At 38.2% G+C, this 16,624-nt stretch overlaps 1 protein-coding gene across 3 annotated transcripts in view; it reads right to left on the bottom strand.

The window, feature by feature from the left end:
• Positions 1-16,624, bottom strand: part of KLF12 (KLF transcription factor 12) — a 450,263-nt gene that overhangs the window by 92,375 nt on the left and 341,264 nt on the right. The gene's annotated exons all lie outside the window — the stretch shown is intronic.

Genomic DNA, 16,624 nt, shown 5'->3' with positions numbered 1-16,624 from the left:
TAGTACTGCAACGAACACTGGGGTGCATGTATCTTTTTGAATTATGGTTTTCTCTGGATATATGCCCAGGAGTGGGATTGCTGGATCATATGGTAGCTCTATTTTTAGTTTTTTAAGGAACCTCCAGACTGTTCTCCATGGTGGCCGTACCAACTTACATTCCAACAGTGTAGGAGAGTTGCCTTTTCTCCACACCCTCTCCAGCATTTACTGTTTGTAGATTTTTTGATGATGGCCATTCTGACTGGTGTGAGGTGATACCTCATTGTAGTTTTGATTTGCACTTCTCTAGTAATTAGTGATGTTGAGAATCTTTTTATGTGCTTTTTGGCCACCTGTGTGTCTTCTTTGGAGAGATGTCTATTTAGATCTTCCGCCCATTTTTTGATTGGATTGTTTGTTTTTATGATATTGAGCTGCATGAACTGTTTGTATATTTTGGAGATTAATTCCTTGCCAATTGCTTCGTTTGCAAATATTTTCTCCCATTCTGTGGGTTGTCTTTTTGTTTCGTTTATGGCTTCCTTTGCTGTACAAAAGCTTTTAGTTTAATTAGGTCCCATTTGCAGCAACATGGATGGACCCAGAGATTGTCATAATGAGTGAAATAAATCAGACCAAGAAAGACAAATATCATATGATATTGCCTATATGTGGAATCTAAAAAAATGGTAAAAATGAATTTATTTACAAAACAGAAATAGAGTCACAGATATAGGAAACAAACTTATGGTTACCAGGGGGGTAATGGGGGGAGGGCTAAATTGGGAGACTGGGATTGACATATACACACTACTATATATAAAATAGATAACTAGTAAGGACCTACTGTATAGCACAGGGAACTCCACTCAATACTCTAATGACCTATATGGGAAATGAATGTAAAAAAGAGTAGATATATGTGTATGTATAACTGATTCACTTTGCTGTACAGCAGAAACTAACACAACCTTGTAAATCAACTGTACTCCAATAAAAATTTTAAAAAAGAGAGAGAACGGATGTCCACACAAAAACCTGCACACTGTTGTTTATAGCAGCTTTATTGATAATTACCAAAACTTGGAAACAATCAAGATGCCCTTTAGTAGGTGAGTGGATAAATAAACTGTGGTACATCCAGACTGTGGAATATTATTCAGTGTTAATAAGAAATGAACTATCAAGCCATGAAAACACATGGATGAACTTTAAGTGCATCTTACTAAGAGAAAGAAACCAAACTAAAAAGGCTAGAAATGGTATGATTCCAACAATATGACATTCTGGAAAAGGTAGAACTATGGAGACACTAAAAGGATTAGTGGTTGCAGGGGGTAGGGAGGGATGGATGAATAGGCAGAGCACAGACGATTTTAGGGCAGTAAAATTATTCTGCATGATACTACAATGGGGGAATCATATCATTATACATTTGTCAAAATCCATAGAATGTACAACAGCAAGCATGAATGTAAACTATGGACTTTGGGTGATGATGATGTATCAGTATAGGTTCATCAGTTGTAACAAATGTACCACTCTGGTGTGGGATGTTAATAGCGGAGGAGGTTGGGGGTACAGGGAGTATACGGGAACTCTCATTCTTTTCACTCAATTTTGCCATGAACATAAAACTTCTGTAAAAAAAAATGAAGCTTATTTTAAAAAGTTTAAAAAATGGGGATAAAAGAATATTGGAAAACAACTTCTGTTTGAGAAGCTTTCCCATGAAAGAAGAGAAACAGCTGGAATAGCCAGCTGGGACCAAAAGAAGACATTTGTGTTTTCTTTTTCTCTTAAGAAAAGGGAAGCTATCATTCTGCATGTTAGGAAGAAAGCACAATGGAAAAGAAAGTGTCCCTGACACACAGCAGCGACACATACACAAAGATCTTCTTAAAAGTCAGCTTACCGTGAACTGGGTACATGGTCGGAGTTTTACTGGACAGTTTCACTTCTCCACACATCAGCCCATGACATAGACATCATCATTCCCACTTTGTAGTAAGGAAAAGGCAAGCTTAGAGAGCTGTGATATATCTAGCCCAGGGTCACAGAACAGTGTTGAAACTCAAGTCCAAGCCACACAGACTCCACGCCACACTCTTAAACAATGTCTCACTCTGTTTATTTTATGAGCAAAGAAGTAATTCTATTTTTTTTAAAACATGTCAAGTGGAGAACAGCTAAAATAGTAGAACATATTGCAAAATTTTCTTGCTTATAGTTTCGTGTTTACCAAACAATGTTGCTTGAAATTGAGAATTATGTTTATAAGTAGTCATGAAGTAGTCTGAACTCTTTAAATGACCACCTAACCTCAAAATATTGCTTATAATACATACAGTGGTCCATATATACCTGGTATAAGAAAAGATATATATTTGGTCTTTGCCCCAGGTGCTTGCACAGAGCTCCTAAAACCCTTGCCATTTCCTAAGTGATAGCGTGTCTCTTGTTATTCCTCACAAGCCCCTTTTGACTACAACTGCGTTTATGGTAATGAGGTGACTCAGGGTCAGGCTCCCAGGTAGCTTCTGCAGGAGGGCTGGTCACCAGAAAGACCAAGCAATGATTAGAGGGTTAGAACTTTCAGACCTACCCCCATGGAGGGGAGAGGGGTTGGGGATTGAGTTCAATCACCAATGGCCAACAATTTCAGCAATCACATGCTTATGTAATGAAACCGCCATAAAAGCCCCTAAATGATGGGATTCAGAGAGCTACCAAGCTGGTGAACACAACAGTGGGTAAGGAGGGTGGTGTGCCTGGAGGGGGCATGGTAGCTCCACACCCCTCTCCCTCATACCCTGCCCTTTGCATCTCTTTCATTTCACTGTTCCTGAGCTGCATCTGTTATAATACACTGGTAATCATGAGTAAAGCACTTTTCTAAGTTCTGTGAATCATCCTAATGCCTTTTTGAGCTTGAGAGGGGATCTTAGGAACCCTCAAATTTGTAGTTGACCAGAAAGCCTGGGGCCCCCGTATGTGGCTGGCATCTAAAGTGGGGCAGTCCTATAGGACTGAGCCCTTGACCTGTGGGTCTCTGCTAGCTGTGGGTAATTAGTGTCAGAACTGAACTGAATTGTTGGACACACTGCTGGTGTCAGAGGATTGGATAATTGGTTGCTGTTTGGAAAACAACATATAATTTATATGTGTGTGTGTGTGTGTGTGTGTGTGTGTGTGTATGTATGTATAAATATATTTCAAACAATTTTATTTTATTATTATTTTATTATTATTATTTTTTGCAGTATGTGGGCCTCTCACTATTGTGGCCTCTCCCGTCGTGGAACACAGGCTCCGGATGCGCAGGCTCAGCGGATGGCTCACGGGCCCAGCCACTCCGCAGCATGTGGGATCCTCCCGGACCGGGGCACGAACCTGTGTCCCCTGCATCGGCTGGCGGACTCTCAACCACTGCGCCACCAGGGAAGCCCTCAAACAATTTTATATTGAGCTTTCATAGTACTTAAATTTCCCATGTGGTCTGGCCAAACATGAGAATAATGCATATAACGCCATTGTCAAAAAGTGAACTTATGATTTTAAGTCTGTAAGTTAAACGATCTTTTAAAAATTCTGCAAAATTTTGGGGGACTATTTTCCCTCAATCTCCTTATTAGAAAATGTGGAAGCATGAATAGCCATTAAACAGAATTAACCCATATTTAAATCTACCAATCCTGATAGTCTCTTTTAAATAATCAAGACAAACTGAATTTACAAAATATGATTAGAGCAGTTTGCTTAAATTTGTAGTCCCTGATTAAATACAGGTGTTATGCAAAATAGGCTGGGTCTGGAAACTGCTCACAAATGCATCCTTACTATTTAGCATTATTTTTGCTTTGAATAAAAGAAAGCAAGAGTTTTTATAGAGCCCCTGCAAAATCTGCAGAAATGAGAACCAACCTAGAAAAAAAAATTCCACACATGTACTAAACAATACCACACAAAGTATATAAAAACTGCACATTAACAAACAGTAAAACAGAACGATTGTGATTTTTTTTTTTTAAAAAAAAGAATGGATAAAATTGAAATAGAATCAGCTGATGGTTTCACTCTTGCATTCCTGCCCTGGAGATCTGAGAAAGAAACCAATGTGATTCAGCTAGTTGTACAAGGGATAAAACAGTTCAACATTCGAAAATAATAATTAACGAATTGAAAGAATTTCTTAGTTTCTACTGTTTGCCAGGCCATGTGCTAGACACTGGTGATGTACAAATCCATAAAATATTGCTCCTGCCCTGAAAAACTTTCCAGGCTCAAGAGTTCAAACATCACAGAAATTTCATAGCAGGGTTACATAGTGCATGGTTAAGAGTACGGACTCTGGACCAGGATGCCTGGGTTCAACCACTATGAGGTTCTAGCACTTACTGGTTGTTTGGTCTACGGATAAGATATCGAATCTTTTAGATATCTATCTATCTCAGTTCTCCCATCTTTATAGTGAGGTAATTACATCCTCTCATTCAGAACGATACTTGGAGCACAGCATGTGCTGGACAACTCTTAGCTACCTGACGATCCTGACCTTCCCTAGGAGAGTCCCACGTTGCAGTGTCGATGTCTGCTCAGGGCTGCCCTATGTCTCTGTGTCTCACTTTCCTCTGAAGCCAGGGCAATAATACGAGGATGTATGTCTCTGGGTATTAGGTACAGTCTAAATGCTAGGAGACAACAATAAAGACTATCTCAAAACAGCCAGCTCTCAATTTGTCCATAACTAGGGAAATTCATCATGAAGAAATGTAAAAGCTTAATTTTTGAATAAAAAGTCACCAGAGTATTGCAACAACCTGTTAAATATAGCAAGACAAATTCACATCAGTATAGCTGTAGTAGACAGCATTCTGTTAGAATCCCAGAGTAATGGGTATTTTGGAAATTAAATGTGAAACTAACTAGACAAATTCTCTGCTGATTAGGAAGTATGACCCAGTGGCTGTGAGGTGACTTTAGTTTCTTCTGAGTTTATCCATATTCAAATTTGGTGTTGACTGCATATCAGAGGAATGGCTGCCATGAGAGTCAAGAAAGTTTACTGAAGTGGTGTCAGGGGCTCTAATTTGCTAAGTCATCTACTAATTGTGGCTGTGTTTATAAAAGCAGCATCATTCTGGGCAGAGCAAAACAGGACAGTCAGTTGGACTGATTTATTGCTTTCTGTATGCTGAGTAGTGCTGAATAGCAGGGATCCTGAGACTCTCTTCTGCTCAGACATGTATCATTATGCTAAACACACACTTGCTCCCCCATTTGACTCATTCACACCACGGGAAGCAAATCATGGATGGATTAAATTACGCCTTTTTTTAAAGGTAACAGCATTACCAACATAAGGGTTCAAGGGCTTCTAAGAGAGAATATTTCTATTTTGCCAATGTGAATTACTGCGGAATGCCAGTTGTAAGTCACGTAAGAGCCTGTATACACCCTACTTTTTTTTTTTCCACCTTGACCATGAATTAATCCACAAGTACACAGCTTGGAAATATATTTGCACAGTCTTAAATTCAATTATGCCATCCGGTTCCTCATATTGCAATAAAGCGAGTGACACAAATTCTGGGGTTTCCCAGTGCACGTACAAGTTATGTTTACAATATACTGTAGTCTATTATTAAGTGTGCAATTTTATGATGTCTGAAACACAATGTACATACCTTAATTAAAAAATACTTTATTGCTAAAAAACGCAGACCGTCATCTGAGTCTTGAGTCGTAATCTTTTTGCAATAGCAACATTAAAGATCACTGACCACAGATCACCATAACAATAATAATGAAAAAGTTTGAGATACTGTGAGAATTACCAAAATGTGATACAGGCAAAAGTGAGCAAATGCTGTTAGAAAAACGGCACCAACAGACATGCTTGAGTCAGGTTGGCACAAACCTTCAGTCTGTAAAAACGCAGCATCCGTGGAGCACGATACAGCGAAGCGCAACGGAATGAAGTATGTCTGTATTACCCTGTTTCCCCTGAACCTCAAGAATATGCAGAATGGGCTTTCTATTAAATAAAAAGAGGGTGAAAAAAAACACAACTTCTGCTGCTTCTTTACAACTCACCCTCTGCGACAAGCGGTTAATTAACATCTGACCCTAGTTCTTTGGCATTACATTTCTTTTTTAACCTCTTGTGATCTGGCTTCTACCTCCACTACTGTGGAATTGGTTTTAAGTCAGTATAAATTCACTTTGGTAATTAGCCTGGCTGAGCCCTCACTTCCCTCACGCCAGGCCTGAACCCTGCACTTCTCTTTTCTTTTTGTTAAAGGTTATACTCCATTTATATTATTATAAAATACTGGCTATATTCCCCGTGTTGTACAATATATTCTTGTAGCTTATTTATTTATTTATTTATTTTTGTAGCTTATTTTACACACAATAGTTTGTACCTCTTAACCCCCACCCCTATGTTGCCCGCCCCTCCCCCCATGGTAACCACTAGTTTGTTCTCTATATCTGCAAGTCTGCTTCTTTTCTGCTATATTCACTAGTTTTTAGATTCCATATAAAGTGATAGCATACGGTATTTATCATTCTCTGACATTTCACTCAGCATAATGCCCTCTAAGTCCATCCATGTTGCTGTAAATGGAAAACTTCATTCTTTTTTTATGGCTGGGTAGTATTCCATTGTATATATGCCACATCTTCTTTTTTTTTTTTTAAGCACATCTCCTTTAGCCATTCATCTGTCGATGGACACTTCAGTTGCTTCCACATCTTGGCTATTGTAAATAATGCTGCTCTGAACATAGAGATGCATGTATCTTTTTGAATTAGTGTTTTCATTTTTTTCGTTATACACTCAGGAGTGGAACTGCTGGATCATATGCTAGCTCTATTTTTAGTTTCTTGAGAAACCTCCATACTGTTTTCCACAGTGGCTGCACCGATTTCCATTCCCATCAACAGAAACTTGTACTTCTCTTGACGGGCACGTCTCATGACACCTCTGACACACCCCCATCATCTTCTTTTGCTCCCCCTCTCCTGCCTCTCCCCTTAGTTTCCATAGACTTCATTAAGGTACATCATGCTGGTATCTCTCACAGTTACGTTCTTAGTTCTAGCCTTGCCCAAATTCTAATTTTGCATTTCTAACTCCTTCCTAGATCTGTCCACTTGTATATCTCACTATTAATACAAACAGCATTTATCTTCTCTCCATTACCAATTCTCCACCCATATTTTTATTAGTAAAATGAGTGTTTTTCAAGATACCAGAGTTCAGAGCTGTGTAAATATTGTTGATCTCTTCTTTCCTACCCCTTATAGCCAATAACCATTGTTGATTGACTCTGAACTGTCTCCACTGGCCTTTATATTTTCTATGTTCTTGCAACCCCTCTAAATGAGGCAGGTGGTTGTTATCTTACACTTTGCACATTTGTTTCCACTGGATGGCATGCATCAACCTCTGTCCCTGCCAATCCATGTGACATCCTGCTACGAGATGAGCTATCTGGGCAGATACGGATGTTGGCTCACTCAGCACTGTGCCAGCCTCTTGTTTTTTGACTTCCTAAAGAAGAGGGTCTAGAAAGCGAAAAGCGACATTTCCCAGAGGCCCTTGTCACTACATTTCTGTGTGTGAGCTGTTTCCACCAAGTCCCCGAACAAGGCAGATGTGAGCAATTTAAGGAAGCAACCCTGGGCAGAGACCCTTGTCTCCCGACAAGGCTAACAGTAGAGGCTTAAGTTCTTCTGGGCCAGCTGGGAGGAGATCCTGGCATCCAGGTCCACTTTAAAGGTGCAAATGGTGGGTGGGGAGTATCGGAGGTATTTTGCTAGAAGTGCCCTCTGGTTGCTCTGTTGGTGTATCATTTAATAACTCCCTTTCACCATAAATTGTTAGAGTGGATTCTGTTATCAGCAACTAAAAAGCCTGAAACACTTTCCTAAACCACTCTCCTCATTATATCAACCCTCAGTTCAATAACCATCAAAGGGGTCCCTAATGTCTATAGTATGAAGCCCTAACTCCTTATCATCACATCAAAGACCTTGATATTCTGGCCCTCACCCACTAGGTACTATTTCACACGACTTTCTATAAGAACCTTTCCGTCTAGGCTTCTGTTTTTTTGTTATAGGGCTTACCCCATTTCATTTACTGGAAATACCTTTCTCCCTGTCTCTGACATAAACTCTAGCTAACTTTCAAAGCACAGAATAAGCCCCACCTCTTCCCTGAAGCCCTCCTTGACCACCTCATGTGGGAGTGATTTTTCTCTTCTGCCTCCTCTAGACACACAGGACATATTATATTGTCAGACTATATATTTTTCACATATGGCTTTGTATATTCTTGATAATTTTCTTATACAAGTTCATAAGGTTTCTCTCTCTAATATTCATTCATGAGGAGCCTACATTGTATCATTCATAATAACAACTAAATAGCTAATTTACTGAGCACCTACTACAGCCAGGTGCTGTCGTAGGCACTTTTTATGTCCCATCCCTGGACACCCACCACGTGACAAACTTGTTCATTTAATGGATGCTGAAACAGAAACAAGTTCTGGGAAGTTATATAGCTTGCCCAGGGTCATGGAGTTAGAGAAAAGATGGTGCTCAATAGATATTTTATCCAACTACCAACTGAATAATCAGGAAATTATTTTTTCAAAGGAACATTTCTTGAGCACTTACTATTTGCCATGCTTTATGCTGAGCACGACTTTACAAGTGATGTTTTATTTAATCCACTCAACCACCTCAAGATTTAGATACTTTACATGTTTTAAAGATGAAAAAAACACACTGCCACCAAGAGAAATTAAGTAACTTGCCAAGATCTTAGTGCCAATCAATACACGGCACTTGGAACCCAAGCATTTGACTCCAGAATGCATGCATTGCATCTTAGAATAAACACTTCTGTTCTGAAGGATACAATGATTTGACTGGGAGACCATTCAATGAAATCTTTTGTTTTTAAGCAAAAAATAATAAAAATAAGGTACATCATAGCACATTTTCTTTATTACAAGAGTCATGATTACTGTGACAATTTAAATCTTCTAGTTTGCAAGACACGGAAGTAGTCTAACATTTGAAAATTGAAAAGTCAGGGAAAAGAGAAGAACAGGCAGGGCAAGAATAACCTGGCGCGGGGGGGGGGGTTCCCTGGTGGCGCAGTGGTTGAGAGTCCGCCTGCCGGTGCACAGGACGCGGGTTCATGCAGATCCCACATGCCACGGAGCGGCTGGGCCTGTGAGCCATGGCCGCTGAGCCTGCGCGTCAGGAGCCTGTGCTCCGCAACGGGAGAGGCCACAACAGTAAGAGGCCCGCGTACCGCAAAAAAAAAAAAAAAAAAAAAAAGAAGAACCTGAGGAAAAATAATCTCAGTTTGAGAGGATGTCACCTGACATGTTAGTCTTCCCCATAGTAGCCCACATATATTTTATTTAAAAAAAATAATTACTGACTAAATCTCTCAGGGTTCTCTTGTTAAGTCTCCTTGCTGAATAAGATGCTCTTCTTTGACTGATTCTTTCCTTATATTAACTTACTCTTAATATGCAAATTTGTAGTTTATATATTAGTTTTATATAATATTTTTCCCTTGTAAAATTATCACCATATTAAATTTTGCAAATGCACATAATTTTATTTCCTTAAAGAACTCATACATAACTTATTTCAAATCTTGGGTTTCAAAGCAACTGAATTTGAGCGGGTAATTCTAGTTCAACCCAAATTTGTCATCCTTTCATGAGGGTCTTTTTGTTCCTTTCTCCACATTCATTTGTCATTCAGGAAGTCAGTGAAGAGGTAAAACGATGGCCTATAGAAAGTGACAAGTACACCCACACGTCAAATGCATTTGAAAGCAGATTTGTTTCAGGAGCAAACCTTCAGTTCAGTAATACAGGGTGGTTCCCAGTGACTGCTAAGAGCAAGTCTGTAAAGGACAGCTCTGCACTGGGCATGCAGAAACCGCTTCTCTGCTCTTATATCAAACACATGTCACGTTCCCTTTGTTTACATGTCTGCTCTCTAGTTATGTTTAAAATGAAATTGCTTTCATCTCTTTTTGCATTTTTGTTTCAGAACATTTCAACCTTACATATTAACTTTCAAATTAAGTAAACAGCTGGGCAAATGGAGTTCTCTGCAATTCATTTTCTTATAAAGTGTGAAACTTGCACCTACACATTCTGCTAATTATGATATAAAAGTCATAGTCTAGTGAAAACTGACTAGTTTTCCTGCCCTGAGTCCTATATATCTGTCATCTAAGCAAACTGCTGAGTTCTGTACACATTTCAAAATAGTTTATTGTTACTTCTGAAAGCTATTAAGAGACTCCACTTTTTTTCCGAATTGTAACAGTTTGAGTCATTAATAAAACTCAAAACTACTGAGAATAAAGTTTCCTTTTACTCTGGTGAGTTAAGAGTATAAATGCTCTTGGGGACACATAATGGTCTCACAAATTGCATCCTATAAGGGAAGGTTTGCGCACCTTTGTTTTCCTACAAATATTTTCATCCATTGGTCTTTAAGCGGGGCCATGAATGCTGGATCAGTGATAGTCTCCATTTGGGAAGTGCCTTAGACTGCACAAAACACTGCTGTCTCATTCTATCCTCACAAAAGCCTGCGGCAGGAACACAGGCATTACTATATCTGCATTCTGTAAATGAGCACCCTATGGCATTCGAGGACTTGCTGGGTGTCACCATGGTCACCATGGTACCAGTCAGTAAGAAATGAGCACCAATTCTAAACGTTTCTTTTTTCTATTACCCAGACAGAACTCAGAGCCAGAAAGCAATCTGGAGATCTCGCTCATCCCCAATGGTGAGTGGGACTCTGGCCACACAGGGACTAAGGACGCCCTCGTTCTTCCCCAATGTAATGAAAAGGAAGGCTTCAGAGTCAGACATAGCTAGGTTGGACCCTATTTCCAAAATACACTCTCTGTGATCTTGTGCAAGTGACCTACATTCATTTGACTTTTGGTTCTTCATCGCTTAAGTGGGAATATTAACACCTATTTTCTGTAGCTGTGGGAATGAAAAGAGATGAGATGTGGTGTGCCTGTCTCATGACCACTGCTCAGAACACATTCTTTTCTTGCCCTCTTTTCAACTCACTGTTTACATAATGGTACTCAGTTTTCACATTTTATTTCATAAACTAAACATCTCAGCAATCCAGTTGCTTACAAAAACTGGTTTTAAATGTATCTGTTTCTGACTTTTGCAGGTAATCCTTATGTTTCTTTTAATTAATTGTTCAATCTTTATTATATATAGTCCTTTCTCTTAAAATACTAGACCAAACAGTAAGCATACTATTCTTATTATAATTTATTTTAAAATGTAAGTCAAAACCCACATCAGTCTGCTCTGGACAATACATTTGTTTTATATTTATTTTTGTAATTTCTTTTTAAAATTACACTGTTTTGTGCTTAGAATGGAAGTTAATCCTTCCAATGATCAAGTATTTTGTGAAGTCACCCATGCTGACACTACTTTGCAGCAATAAAAGTCAAGACTCTCTAGGGTGGCACTCAAAACCAATTAATAGAGATGCATAGAATTTTATATTGCATCCTATCTACTGCATGCAGTGCTGGGCATGGTCCTGGAGTCAAAATACTGCTTAGAAAGCATGCTTAGAGAATTTTCTGGGGATGCCACAGCGCATTTAGGAACAAGTTTACAAAGAAGCTGCAAGAACTCTCCAGCTAATCCTGGTGTTTCCCTCCTCTTGGTCTAATAACAGAGGAGGGAGCTGGTCTCCTCATCTCCATTCTGCAGATGTGAGTGAGTGCTGAGGCTAGGCAACCTGAAAACAGGGCCAGCAGAACACAGAGGGGAAGTGAAATTCAGGACCAAGGACTCACAGCTCTGGGCTTCCACAAATCATACTCCTTCTTCCATGAAAGTCCCTCCTGTCCTTCCAGGAAATAAAACTAACACATTGAGTGAACAGAACATTATCTATTCTGATCTTGAAATTTTTGATAATAGGGGGAACTAACCCTTGGAAAACATGTTCTGCATTTCAAACTCACCAAAAATAAATTACAAAAAAAATTCTTTTGCATTCCTCTCAAGATCCCTAAAAAAGCTTCCTAGGACTTCTTTCATTTTCTTAAAGTTATCTGAAAGCTAAACGGACTCAAAATACGATAATCAGAGTGAACAGATATGTGCAGTCTATACATTTTATAAAGACACGAGAGTAGAAATGTTTACCAGATTTAGTAGTAAAAGTATATATTCATGTGACTACTTAGACATAGTAAAAGCTAAAAATCATTATTATACTATTATCTAATGATGCAGTTGAAAGTATTTTTCTATAAATAATACTGTAGCAGAATTTCAATGCAATTTGTCATTCTTCCTCATTGAATTGCCACTTTTTTTCTGCCACATTACCTGTTTGTCATTCCAGATAAGTTGTCAGGTCAAAAAAAATCACTGTCTTCTTTAAGAGCAATACTTCTGTGGCTATTCTCCTAGAATAAAGCCTTATTATAGAAGTGACCTTTAAGTATATATAGATGACACCAGCATCCTACCTGTATTTATCATGCAGAATCTCACGCTCTGCATATCTAGGTATTAACAGTTCCCTAGCTTTATCTAACTGTTGTTGCATTATTTTTCCTGTATGTTGATTTGTTAGTCCAGTTGTTAATTTTTCAATTACACTATACTAGGTACATTTACATAGATTATGGCAAAATTTCTTTTGAAATGGGAACGGGAATAAGTAAAGAAATATAGTATTCGGCCTTGTTGTCATGGCTTCTGTTCTGGGATTATGATCCCTGTGGGCCAAAGAATACAATCATCAAAACAGGAATCCAGTTCACTGGCATCATGCTGGAGTAGTCTCAAAAATTATTCCCCACAATGTGCTATCCTGGTCTGCAGAATGCACTAAATATGGCAAGCCAACGACCTAAATCAGCTGTTTTTAACTGCTTTTCCCCCAATATTCATAGACATGTAATTCTCATGTTTATATACAGAGTCAAACAGACACCAGAAAATAGACCCAAATAAACCCAGATTTTGAAGGTTGCTCATTATGGCTATGGTACAGACAGCAGGTTAAATGATATTTCCAGTTGGCTGCAACTCCACTCTTTGAACCGATTACAATATACCAGTGAGTCCTAACCCACCAATTTGTATCCACATCTTAGATGAAAACTGCTACAAGAAGCCTTTTTGCAATGAAATTGAACACAGAATCTCAAAGTGTAAAAGAGACAAAAGCAATATGTAGCTATAATAAACTTATTTTACGAATAGAAATTCTTACTAATTATTACAAAATGGATATGAAAAGAACAATTATGTGTTTTAATATAAATACTAAAATGTGAGAGTTTTTCTAAGATCATGGCAGCATCCACATGACCTTGCATTTCGTTCCAGTGAGTGAGTCTAAAAGAATCTGGAACCACTGAAATTCATAGTTAAAAATGGTCAGACTGTTTAACAGGCCATTCTGCAATCTCCGAATCCTCTGCCATTAGAATAATGTCGATTTTCACTGGGTGGAGAGGTACTTGAATAATTTAAATTTGTACTGAGTGGAAGGATGTAAAGGAACCCTCTGAGGTATTTGAAATACTCTATATTTTGATCTATACGAAGGTCACATGAGTGTGTTCATCACTGAGCTGTACACTTAAGATCTGTACACTTAACAATGTACATGTCACATCTTAATAATAAAACAATGACCCAGAAGCCTGAAAAACAGTAAACTTTTGTTTTTAAGTTAGTTAAGAAAAATGTCTAATGAAAGTGTATATTATCATTATTATTAGAGTTAGAAAATAAGAACCAAAATGATTTCTAATATATTATCTTGGCCACACATGCTATAAAGATTCACTTGATACAAATGACTGCTAAGCCATGGTGAAGTCACATGTTGAACACATATGCCTGACTCTGCCTGACACTTAATTGATCCTGGCACATGTGTGCTTCAGTAATGTACTCAGCTGTGCAATTTTATGTGAGTGGACATCTGTAGACATGAATTTGAAAAGAATTCGTGCAAAGTGACAGCCTTTATAACTAGCAATGTATGATAAAAAGGGTCATAAAGAGAAGCAGCAACAACTAACATTTATTGAGGTTTTACTGCATTACAAGCACTGTGCCGAGTTCCTGCATTCAGCACCTCAAGAATTGCATTTACAGGATTTTTAAACATATGAACAGAGAGACAGCAGGAGATCTGTTTTGCAATCTGCCCCTAAAATAAGATAATATGGCAGCACAAATTAATGCAAGTATAGGCTCCAAGTTGTTTGGCAACTCTTATACGTGATTGTATTATAACTGCAATTTTAAAATTTACTGAATTTCATTAAAATGAACCTTAAGCATTTAAAATCTAGCATTCTATAGGTGTCATCTTGAAAAGCATCATCAAAGGAACTTTTCTGACACCAGAACATATCTTCTCATTCGAAGAGTTTATAGCTCACAAACTCCTTTCCTTAGCCCGCAGAGCAGTGAATAAGCTTGGAGACATGATGGGAATGAATTTCCTGGCTTAGGACTCCTTTCCTAAACAACTACTGTCTTCGTGATTAATATTTTTCATATGTAAAGCAGGTTCTTGATATTTTTTTATTGGATCTCGTATAAATCATCTATTATCATTACATTAAATCTTATTGAAGTTTCAATTCTAAAACTCTAAATTCCAAACTCTTACTTGATTACTTAAATTCAAGTAATTTTTTAACATCTTTATTGGAGTGTAATTGCTTTACAATAGTGTGTTAGTTTCTGCTTTATAATAAAGTGAATCAGCTATACGTATACATATATCCCCATTATCTCCTCCCTCTTAAACTGGTTTTAAAATCAATAACGACTGGGTTTTACAAGCATCGGATTTGCTACAAAGGAAGTATTGACACTTTTTTCCCCCCTTAAATTGGGAAGACATGTGAAACAATCTTGAATCTTTTTTTTCCCCTGTGATAAAGATGGGTTTGCCTGACCCACGCAGACCTTCCCCAATGACTGGTGATTTCTGGCATATATTCGATGCTCAAGTAACGTGAGCTTCCATGAAAGATAACAGAAATTACTGCAATGCGTGGAAGAACTTAAGTTCACTGGAAATTTTCTTTGACTACAAATATCCTAGTTACTGTGGTGGACAGAAAACGAAACCACTCTTGGCGTGTTAGAGATGACATTCTCTACTTGTCTCCTTCACGAAGCTGAGGGTGAGGTCTTTACACATGGCAAGCATTCAATAAGCACTGAATGAATGCAGTGTAAGAAGGAAATAATCCCCTCCTGATGTCTGTCATGTCATTAAGCAGAACAATAAACAACAATAAACAGTCATTCAAATGACGTGGTAGGAGTATCTGGATGAATCAGTAATATTTACCTGCAATTTTGACTTTATACTTTTAGTTATGTAACATAAAGAGGTAACTATAGTTCCTGGGCACTCTACAAGCACAGAAATCTGGAAAATGCTTGAGACTCTCCCTATCTTTAATGGATAAGAAATGGGAAGGTTGGAGAGTTACAAACTATTATGGAGTTAGCAAATGGAAGAGCTATTACTAAAAGAAAAGCTCCTTATTTTCTCATTGGAATAAACCAAGACCCAACCTCATTTGGGGTTTAAAGCTTACAAATACTTATTCACGTCTTAAGTTAAGAGATCAGAGGAAGAATTTCAAAGTTCATGTGGATAAGAAGACAAAGAGGTACCCAGAATGAAAACAGAGAGGGGGAGATACCAATGACGATGGCATTTACTGGGCCTTCAATCAGTATATTCTGAATGGATAAAAATTCATAATTGCTACCTACATTGATTTCTCCGATAGTTATCAGATAATCAAATTTATATATTCAGACAAAAACATGTTGTAATTAAGTTTGTTTTTTTTCCCCCAAACACAGTTATTTGAATAAGTGTCTTAAGCTTTCTTTTCACTCTGGGTTGATCTCTAGTCTACAGAAATGAACATCACTCCTCTGGCTGTCATCCTATTTTTCTCATCTCCCTCACAGTTATGTGTATACGTTTGCTTCCTCGAATCTTAGGCTCCTACCCCTTCAGCACTCATGATTCCTTCCTATTAACTTGCTGCATCCAGGCTTATAAGTCCTTTCCACAACTCGATGAGATCTGTACTGTCTCTAGTTCATTTTTTGCTAAATTGGTTAGAGTTCTCATTTTTCACTCTCCTGAAACCTCAAAGGGACAGGATCCGGCTGAAAATCACTCCTCCCTATTTTCTTGATGCTTCTCTTAGCACTTCTGTCCATGTAACTTTATCTGTCTCCTCACCACGGGTCTTCCTCCCAAACTTGTCCTTGGCATCTTGTTCTTCACTGAGGAGGACTGAATAGATCTTCTTTGAAAGATTAAGTAACCAAGAGAATGCCTTAAAAAAAGACTATGAATACCAAAGGTAGCTAGAGATGTGGACTGACTGGAACTCTTGCACACTGCTGGCGGGAATGTAAAAGGATACAGCTACTTTGGAAAACGGTTGTGTAGTTTCTTACAAAGATAAACATACATGTTCCCTTGACCCAGCAATTCCTCTTCTAGGTAG

Source organism: Orcinus orca, chromosome 18 (genome assembly GCF_937001465.1).
Source record: "Orcinus orca chromosome 18, mOrcOrc1.1, whole genome shotgun sequence".
Classification (NCBI taxonomy): domain Eukaryota; kingdom Metazoa; phylum Chordata; class Mammalia; order Artiodactyla; family Delphinidae; genus Orcinus; species Orcinus orca.
This window is presented reverse-complemented; position numbering and strand designations above follow the sequence as displayed.